This window comes from Mobula birostris, chromosome 11, assembly GCF_030028105.1.
Source record: "Mobula birostris isolate sMobBir1 chromosome 11, sMobBir1.hap1, whole genome shotgun sequence".
Classification (NCBI taxonomy): Eukaryota; Metazoa; Chordata; class Chondrichthyes; order Myliobatiformes; family Myliobatidae; genus Mobula; species Mobula birostris.
The window spans coordinates 42,166,239-42,176,743 of NC_092380.1; positions in this window are offsets into that span (position 1 = coordinate 42,166,239).

Genomic DNA, 10,505 nt, shown 5'->3' on the forward strand with positions numbered 1-10,505 from the left:
AGCTTTGAGACTGTGAATTAAGTTGAGATCTGATACACTGAAGTTGAGCTGATATACTGAATCCAGTCAAGCTGATACAATGAATCAAATTGAGGTGATATGCAGAATCAAGTTGAGCACTCATACAGTGAATCTCCCTCTCTTTACCTCCTGCCAATCAGTCGATGCTCTATCCATGCTTGTAACTTTCCTGTAATATCATGGGTTCTTATCTTGTTAAGCAGCCTCATGTGCAGGACCTTGTCAAAGGCCTTCTGAAAATCAAAGTAAACAACATCCACTGATTCTTCTTTGTCTATCCTGTTTGTTATTTCCTCAAAGAATTCCAACTGATTTGTCTGGCAAGATTTTCCCTTGAGGAAACCTTGATGACTATGGAATGTTTTATCATGTGCCTCCAAGTACCCTGAAGCCACATCCTTAATAACTGATTTCAACATCTTCCCAACCACTGAAGCTGGGCTAACTGGCATATAATTTCCTGCCTTCTGCCTCCTTCCTTCTTGAAGATTTGAGTGACATTTGCATTTTGAAGTCCTCATGAACCATGCCAGAATCTATTGGTTCTTGAAAGATTGTTACTAATTCTTCTACCATCTATTCAGCTATCTCTTTCAGAACCTTGATGTAAACTCACTCTGGTCCAGGTGACTCACCTACTTTCAGTTTCACAAGCACCTTTTTCCGAGTAATAGCAACTGCGCTCACTTCTGCCTCTTGACACTCTCAAACTTCTGATATCCTGCTAGTGCTTTCCATTGTGAAGACTGATACAAAATATCTACTCAGTTCATCCGCCATTTCCTTGTCCACTATAACTACCTCTCCAGTGGTCCAATATCTACTTATGAATCTCTTTTTCTCTTTCTATATCTGAAAAAACTTTTGGTATCTTCTGTGATATTATTGGCTAGCTTATCTTCATATTTCATCTTTTCTCTCATGGCTTTTTTAGTTGCCTTCTGTTGGTTTTAAAAAATTTCCCAAATCCTCTAACTTCCCAACAATTTTTGCTCTGTCATATGCCCTCTCTGTCATTTTTACATTAACTTTGATTTCCCTTGTCAGCCACAGTTGCAACATACTACCTTTAAAATACTTCCTCTTTGCGATGCATCTTTCCTACATCTTTTGAATTGCTTCCAGAAACTCCAGCCATTGCTGCCCTGCCATTATTCTTGCTAGTGTCCCCTACCAATGAATGTTGGCGAGATCCTCTCTCGTGCCTCTGTAATTCCCTTTACTCCACTGTAATACTGATATATCTAACTTTAGCTTCTCCCTCTCAAATTGCAGAGAGAATTCTATCATTGAGATTGGGGGAGATTCAAACAAGAGGACGTGAGTTGAGAGTTAAAGGAAAAAAGTTTAGGGGTAACATGAGGGGGAACTCCTTTACTCAGAGAGTGGTAGCTGTGTGGAACGAGCTTCCAGCAGAAGTGGTTGAGGCAGGTTTGATGTTGGCGTTTAAAGTTAAATTGGATAGATATATGGACAGGAAAGGAATGGAGGGTTATGGGCTGAGTGCAGGTCGGTGGGACTAGGTGAGAGCAAGAGTTCGGCATGGACTAGAAGGGCCGAGATGGCCTGTTTCCATGCTGTAATTGTTATATGGTTATATTATGATCACTATCTCCTAAGGCTTTCTTTACCTTAAGCTCATTTATCAAATGTGGCTTATTACACAACAGCCAATCCAGAATAACTGATCCCCGGTGGGCTCAACCTCAAGCTGCTCTAAAAAGCCATCTCCAAGGCATTCTACAAAGTCTCTCATGGAATCCAACACCATCTGATTTTCTCAATTTACCTGAATATTGAAATCCCCAATGACTATCATAATAAATGATTATCATAACATTTTTGACATGCTTCTTCTATGTCCCATTGCAATTTGGAGCACATATCCTGGCTACTGTATATAACTCCCATCAGGATGTCTTTACTCTTGCAGTTTCTTAACACAAGGATTCTACATTTTCCGAACCTATGTCACCTCTTTCTATTGATTTGATTTCATTTTTTATCAACAGAGCCACCCCACCCCCTCTGCCTTCCTGCCTGTCCTTTCAATACAATGTGTATGCTTGGATGTTAAGCTTACAGCTATCATCTTCTTTCAGCCACATTTCAGTGATGCCCACAACGTAACACCTGTCAACCTCTAACTACGCGACTTCATCTCCCTTATACCACTCTATGCATTCAAATATAACACCTTCAGTCCTGTATCGGTCGCCTTTTCTGATTGTGTTCCACTTTAACACTGAAACATGCCCCACTGACTGCAATGTTGTTCTATCATCTGCCTGTCATTTCTGACAATCTTACTACACACTGCTTCTGCTTATAAACCCATTACCCCACCCTCAGCCCTATTACTCCAGTTCCACTCCTCCTGTCAAATTCATTAAACCCTCCCCAACAGCAAACCTGTCCACAAGGATGTTGGTCCCTGCGGGTTCAGGTGTAACCCACCCCTTTCGTATAGGTCATACCTTCCCCAGAAGAGACTCCAATGATCCAGAAATCTGAACCCGGTGCCCCTGCACCCATTTTTCAGCTGCACATTCATCTGCCAAGTCATCCTAACCTCACCCTCATGTTCTTCTTCATTTTTGACTTCTTTTTCCACTATTAAGCAGCCTCCTGGGATTGAAGCTGGTTTTCAACCACTCCAGTTCTGAGGAGGTTGAGGAGGCCAATATGGGACCTGCAGGGAAAGGTTTGAGCAGTTCTGATGTGTCAGTGGGGATGTTCTTAGAGAAAATCCAATCCTCCACAATAAAAAGTGACAGGGAACTTTGCAAGTTTATGATCCATCCCCTTCTGAAGAACTGAAATGCGTCAGATGTGATTAGATGTATGCTGTTGCTGGTCTGTAGCATGCTCATCTCAATAACAAGCGGCAGATAAAGTCTTTGAGAATAAACTGCGTGTTAAAAAAGTGGTCCCAATACCAATAATTGCATGGTAAAAGGTCCGGAGGACTGGAAATTTGCAAATATCACTCCACTCTTTAAGAAGGGAAGGAGAGTCAGTGGATGTTGTTTACTTAGATTTTCAGAAGGCCTTTGACAAGGTGCTGCATTTGAGGCAGCTTACCAAGATAGGAGCCCATAGTATTACAGGAAAGATACTGTAGTAAATAGAAGATTGGCTAATTAGCAGGAGGCTAACAGTCCTAATAAAGCAGGCCTGTTCTAGTTGACTGCCGGTGACAAGTGGTGTTCTGCAGATGTTGGTATTGGGACCACATTTTTTAATGATATATGTCAATAATATGAATGATGGAACTGATGGCTTTGTGGTTAGGTTTACAGACAATACAAGGGTAGGTGGAGAGCAGGTAGTGTTGAGGAAGCAGGGAGTCTGCAGAAGGACTTGGACAGATTGGAAGAATGGGCAAAGAAGTGGCCGTTGGAATATAGTGTAGGGAAGTGTATGGTTATGCACTTTGGTAGAAGGAAAAAAGGCTTAGACTATTTTCTAAATGGGGAGAAAATTCAAAAATCAGAGATGCAAAGGGACTTGGGAGTCCTTGTGAAGGATTCCCAAAAGGATAACTTGTAGGTTGAGTCGGTGGCAAGGAAGGCAAATGCAACGTCAGCACTCATTTCAAGAGAACTAGACTATAAGAGCAGGGATGCGATGCTGAGACGTTATAAGGCACTGGTCAGACCACACTTGAGTCAACTCTTCATTCCTACCCCTTGAAGAGGGTCGCACTCCGGACAATCAGAAAACTGTCTCCAACACCATTATTGACCTCATCAACTCTGGAGAACTCCCATCCACTGTCACCAAAAATAGTTTCCTTACCCTGTACCTCCCATCCAGGATCCATAAACCAGACTGTCTGGGTAGGCCTATTGTCTCTACCTGCTCCTGCCCCACTGAACTCATGTCCTCATACCTCGATTCCATTCTATCCCCCTCAGTTCAGTCCCTTCCCACCTACATCCACGACACCTCTCATGCTCTCGATCTCCTCACTAACTTTCAATTCCCTGGCCCTGACCACCTCATCTTCAAAATGGATGTTCAGTCCCTATACCCTTCTATCCCCATCAAGAAAGCCTCAAAGCTCTCCGCTTTTTTCTTGACAAAGGAACCACCAACTGCCCTCCACCACCACCCTCCTCCGTTTGGCAGAACTGGTCTTCAGCCTCAACAATTATTTCTTTGGATCCTCCCACTTTCTCCAAACTGGAGGGATGCCCATGGGCACCCATATGAGCTCTAGCTATGCCAGCCTCTTCATTGACTATGTAAAACAGTCCATGTTCGAAGTCCTCCCCAGTAATACTCCCCACCTCTTCCTCCACTGCATTGATGACTGCATTGGTGCTGCTTCACGCACCCGTGCTGAGCTCCTCAATCCCATCAACTTTGCCTCTAAATTCCACTATCCCCTTAAATTCACTTTGTCCCTCTCTGACACCTCTCTCCCCTTTCTTGATCTCTGTCTCCATCTCTGGAGACAAACTGTCAAGCAACATCTTTTTATAAACCTACTGATTCCCACAGTTATCTTGACTATTACTCATCCCACCCTATCTTCTGTGAAGATGCTATTTCCTTTTCTCAGTTCCTTCACCTTCACTGCATCTGTTCCCAGGACACAGCTTTCCACTCCAGGACATCAGAGATGTCCTCCTTTTTTAAGGAATGGAATTTCTCTCCCTCCACTATTGATGCTGCCCTCACCCACATCTCTCCCATGTTCTGTACATCTGATAGAGTCCCTCTTGTCCTTATCTACCACCCCATGGGCCTCCGCATGCATTTTCCGCAACTTCCACCATCTCCATCACTAAACATATCTTTACCTCCCCATCCCTCTCTGCTTTCTGCAGGGATTGCTCCCTCTGTGATCTTCTTGTCCATTAGTCCCTCCCCATTAATCCCCCTCCTGCACTTATTCCTGCAAGCAGCCTGGATGCTACACCTGCCCATACACCTCCTCCCTCACCCCAGACAGTCCTTCCAGGCGAGGCAACACCTCACCTGCAAATCTGCTGGGGTTGTCTACCATGACCGGTGCTCCAGATCCGGCCTCCTCTACGTTGGTGAGACCCATCGTAAATTGGAGGATCGCTTCGTTGAGCACCTCCGTTCCATCTGCCACAAGCAGGTTTCCCGGTGACCAATCATGTTAAGTCCAATTCCCATTCCTATTCCAGCCTGTCAGTCCATGGCCTCCTCTTGTGCCACAATGAGGCTACCCTCTGGGTGGAGAAGCAACACTTTATATTCCGTCCTGGTAGCCTCCAATCTGATGGCATGAATATCAATTTCTCCTTCTGGTAAGAAATTTTTCCCTCTCCTCCTCTCTTCTACCCCACTCTGGCCTCTTAGCTCTTCTCACCTGCCTATCATTTCCCCCTGGATCCCATTCTCCTATGATCCACCCTCCTATCCTACTAAATTCCTTCTTCTCCAGCCCTTGACCTTTGCCACTCAGCTGGCTTCACCTATCACCTTTCAGCTGCCCACCTTCCCTTCCCATCTACCTTTTTAGTCTGACATCTTCCCCCTTCCTTCTCAATCCTGGAGAAGTGTCTCAGTCTGAAATGTCGAGAGTTTATTCATTTCCATTGATGCTGCCTGAACTGTTCAGTTCCTCCAGCATTGTGGTGAGCAGTTTGGGGCCCCTGACATTGGAGAGGGTCCAGAGGAGGTTCATGAGAATGATTCCAGGAATGAAAGGGTTGATAGGTTCTTGGTTAATCAAAGGTTCCAGAGAGAAGACAGGAGAATGGAGTTGCGAGGAGCAAACTCAATGGGGTGAGAGGCCTGATTCTGCTCCTATGTCTTATGGGTTTTTCTGAGAGCTGACGCAGACTCAGTGTTGTAAAGAAAATATATTAAAAAATGAGAAATACTGACTGGATGAAAAGTGGAATTTGTGAAGTGTGTAAATCTACATTTACTATATAGCTGCACTCAGGCGTGAGAAAAGCACCACATCACCCCTAATCAGAAAGAAACTGATGTAAAATTCAACTAAACCAACATCGAGCTGAGATAGAAGGAAGTTTAAAGGTACTGAAATATTCATGTCAATTTGTCATATTTTTGAAAAATGAGACCAATAAACTGATCTTGGACTAATGTAAAGTCCACCACTGAGAAAAGCCACTATGGCCCAGCATCAGGCAAAGGTGGAGAGAGAGGGGCGCGTACCAGACACAGCAGTAACAGACCTGAGGATCACCAAGCACAATTTAGTCTCCAGCGGATTTGGCTGGAGGAAGCCAAGTCAAGAATTTCAAGCAAGAGGAGCTGGTGTTGTTTTCTTTAGAGTGCAGTTTACTGGAATTGATTGGAGATGTTCAAGATCATATCTGATAGGAGAAATTGCATTCAGTGACAATACTCAGTGAGGAATGACACAGTTATAGATGGAACCTGAGAAGCAGATATATTTTATGACAAAATGGGTTCCTTAATCTTTAAAAGCATAGATTTTAAATTAACATATAATTCAAACTGCAGAGCTACTTAGGTGGGATTTTAACTCCTAACTGTGGTAACTTCAATAGTGCATCACCATTATGATGGCACCTTTTTGCTGATTTTATCCACCAACCCCCTACCATCGTGCTGTGAAAGTACTTGAAAAACATTTAGAAAAACTGAAAAACAGGAGTCATTTACGAATCGAGTATGTCATTATGATAATAATAAGATGAAGAAGGTAGCTAGGACAATGCATAATAACTGTCTGGATACGATATTACAGGATAAACAAGCAAGAACAACTTATTCAATAGATGCAGCCATTCCAAGCACACATAACTTACAGAAATCAATGTGAAAAACACCAGAAATATGCTGAATTAAGAGAGGAAATTGAAAGACTATGGAACATGAACAAGGTATACATTATCCTGATAGTAATATCTACAACTGGTGTCATCCCAAAATCACCACACAATAGCATTAAACAATTAGGCTGACACAGTAATATCTATGTAAATCTGCAGAAAGCCACAATACTAAACATCACGCTAGTCTGAAAGTTCCTAGCGATTGAGAAACGAGTGTGTTTGGCTATGCCCATACCTCAGGTTTTTCCAGCCTGAGCTGAGAAATAATAAAAATACAATATGATATATTATAGTCCGTCTTAATAAGTCAATAAAATGGTAAATGATTTTTGACTGCCATGATTAAGTTCCATGCAGTAACTCGAATTTGTACAACATCACTCACAAACACAACATCCAAGATGTTTTACAGCTAAGACACTGTCTATGAAGTGCACTGTCATGCTGTAGGAAGCACAAAACAACTAGTTAAGTCTCTTTGAGACACAGATGTCACAGCAAACACAGCATTCCCTGTGATGGTGGTATCACGCTCTTCCCTTCCATCCTCATGTGGTTGTGATAGGGACGGCCACATTGAAGGAGTCAAGGAGGCGTAAAGCAGACTTGATGTGTGCATGGTCACCTTGATTAATTCTCACATTCCATTGCAGATATTTTGAAAACTGATTACAAATTATGAAACAGTCTAGATTTGAATTCTCTTTCTCTGCAGAATCAAAGTCTCAGCCTGTAATCTAAACACGCCACCACATTCCTGTAGCAATGTGCTCATGCCAGATCCTAGAGACAGAAGGGAGCCAGACATGGAGGTAGTTTGCTTTGCTGATGTTGTGCGGGGAGAAGCGAGGGAACTAAAGATCAGTCCTGGGACAGGATGTCCCTCCTCTCATTCTAGAAATTCACAGCAGCCGAACATGTGGAGATCTAATTTCCACTCAAGAGCCAGAACCCAAGACCTCCTGTGCAACCAACTCAATTTCTAGCAATGCTGGAACTGTTCACTTAATGAGCACTGTCTATAATTTAATTGCTGTTAAAGTCATTCTCTCTCACACACAGAGTAGGTGTGATGATGGGAAGAGGGGGTGCACACACACACACACAGACACACACACACGTATATACATAGAACATAAAACATAGAATAGTACAGCACAGTAACAGGCCCTTCGGCCCACAATGTTGTGCCAACCCTTAAACCCTGCCTCCCATATAACCCCCCACCTTAAATTCCTCCATATACCCATCTAGTAGTCTCTTAGACTTCGCGAGTGTATCTGCCTCCACCACTGACTCAGGCAGTGCATTCCACACACCAACCACTCTCTGAGTAAAAAACCTTCCTCTAATATCCCCGTTGAACTTCTCACCCCTTACCTTAAAACCATGTCCTCTTGTATTGAGCAGTGGTGCCCTGGGGAAGAGGCGCTGGCTATCCACTCTATCTATACCTCTTATTATCTTGTACACCTCTATCATGTCTCCTCTCATCCTCCTTCTCTCCAAAGAGTAAAGCCCACTTCTGCATCCTATCAATGTCTCTCCCTTAATCTCTGATCATAATGCACACTCTCTAAACCAGGCAGCATCCTGGTAAATTTCCCCTGTACCCTTTCCAATGCTTCCACATCCTTCCTATAGTGAGGTGACCAGAACTGGACACAGTACTCCAAGTGTGGCCGAACCGAGTTTTATAGAGCTGCATCATTACATCGCGACTCTTAAACTCTACCCCTCGACTTGTGAAAGCTAACACCCCATAAGCTTTCTTAACTACCCTATCCACCTATGAGGCAACTTTCAGGATTCTGTGGACACGTACCCCCAGATCCCTCTGCTCCTCCTCACTACCAAGTATCCTGCCATTTACTTTGTACTCTGCCTTGGAGTCTGTCCTTCCAAAGTGTACCACCTCACACTTCTCCGGGTTGAACTCCATCTGCCACTTCTCAGCCCACTTCTGCATCCTATCAATGTCTCTCTGCAATCTTCGACAATCCTCTACACTATCCACAACACCACCAACCTTTGTGTCGTCTGCAAACTTGCCAACTCACCCTTCTACCCCCACATCCAAGTCATTAATAAAAATCACGAAAAGTAGAGGTCCCAGAACAGATCCTTGTGGGACACCACCAGTCACAACCCTCCAATCTGAATGTACTCCCTCCACCATGACCCTCTGCCTTCGGCAGGCAAGCCAATTCTGAATCCACCTGGCCAAACATCCCTGGATCCCATGCCTTCTGACTTTCTGAATAAGCCTACTGTGTGGAACCTTGTCAAACGCCTTACTAAAATCCATATAGATCACATCCACTGCACTACCCTCATCTATATGCCTGGTCACCTCCTCAAAGAACTCTATCAGGCTTGTTAGATACGATCTGCCCTTCACAAAGCCATGCTGACTGTCCCTGATCAGACCATGATTCTCTAAATGCCCATAGATCCTATCTCTAAGAATCTTTTCCAACAGCTTTCCCACCACAGGCATAAGGCTCACTGGTCTACAATTACCCAGACTATCCCTACTACCTTTTTTGAACAAAGGGACAACATTCACCTCCCTCCAATCCTCCGGTACCATTCCCGTGGACAACGAAGACGTAAAGATCCTAGCCAGAGGCACAGCAATCTCTTCCCTCATCTCGTGGAGCAGCCTGGGAAATATTCTGTCAGGCCACGGGGACTTATCCATCCTAATGTATTTTAACAACTCCAACACCTCCTCTCCCTTAATATCAACATGCTCCAGAACATCAATCTCACTCGTATTGTCCTCACCGTCATCAAGTTCCCTCTCATTGGTGAATACCGAAGGAAGTACTCATTGAGGACCTCACTCACTTCCACAGCCTCCAGGCACATCTTCCCACTTTTATCTCTAATTAGTTCTATCTTCACTCCTGTCATCATTTTGTTCTTCACATAATTGAAGAATGCCCTGGGGTTTTCCTTTACCCTACTCGTCAAGGCCTTCTCATGCCCCCTTCTTGCTCTCCTCAACCCCTTCTTAAGCTCCTTTCTTGCTACCCTATATTCCTCAATAGACCCATCTGATCCTTGCTTCCTAAACCTTGTGTATGCTGCCTTCTTCCACCTGACTAGATTTTCCACCTCACTTGTCACCCATGGTTCCTTCACCCTACCATTCTTTATCTTCCTCACCAGGGCAAATTTATCGCTAACATCCTGCAAGAGATCTCTAAACATCGACCACATGTCCATAGTACACTTCCCTAAAAAATCATCATCCCAATTCACACCCACAAGTTCTAGCCTTATAGCTTCATAATTTGCTCTTCCTCAATTAAAAATTTTTCTGTCCTCTCTGATTCTATCCTTTTCCATGATAATGTTAAAGGCCAGGGAGCGGTGGTCACTGTCCCCCAGACGCTCACCCACTCAGAGATCTGTGACCTGACCTGGTTCATTACCTAATACTAAATCTAGTATGGCATATACACAAACAGACACATACAAGCACAAAAACACACCCACACGCACACAAAAACAGACACACACAAACACAGACACATATAGACACACAAACACAGACACATACACACACACACAAACACAGACACATACACATACACAGACACATAAGCACACACAAACACACACTCATACACACACAGAGACACACAAACACACACAAAC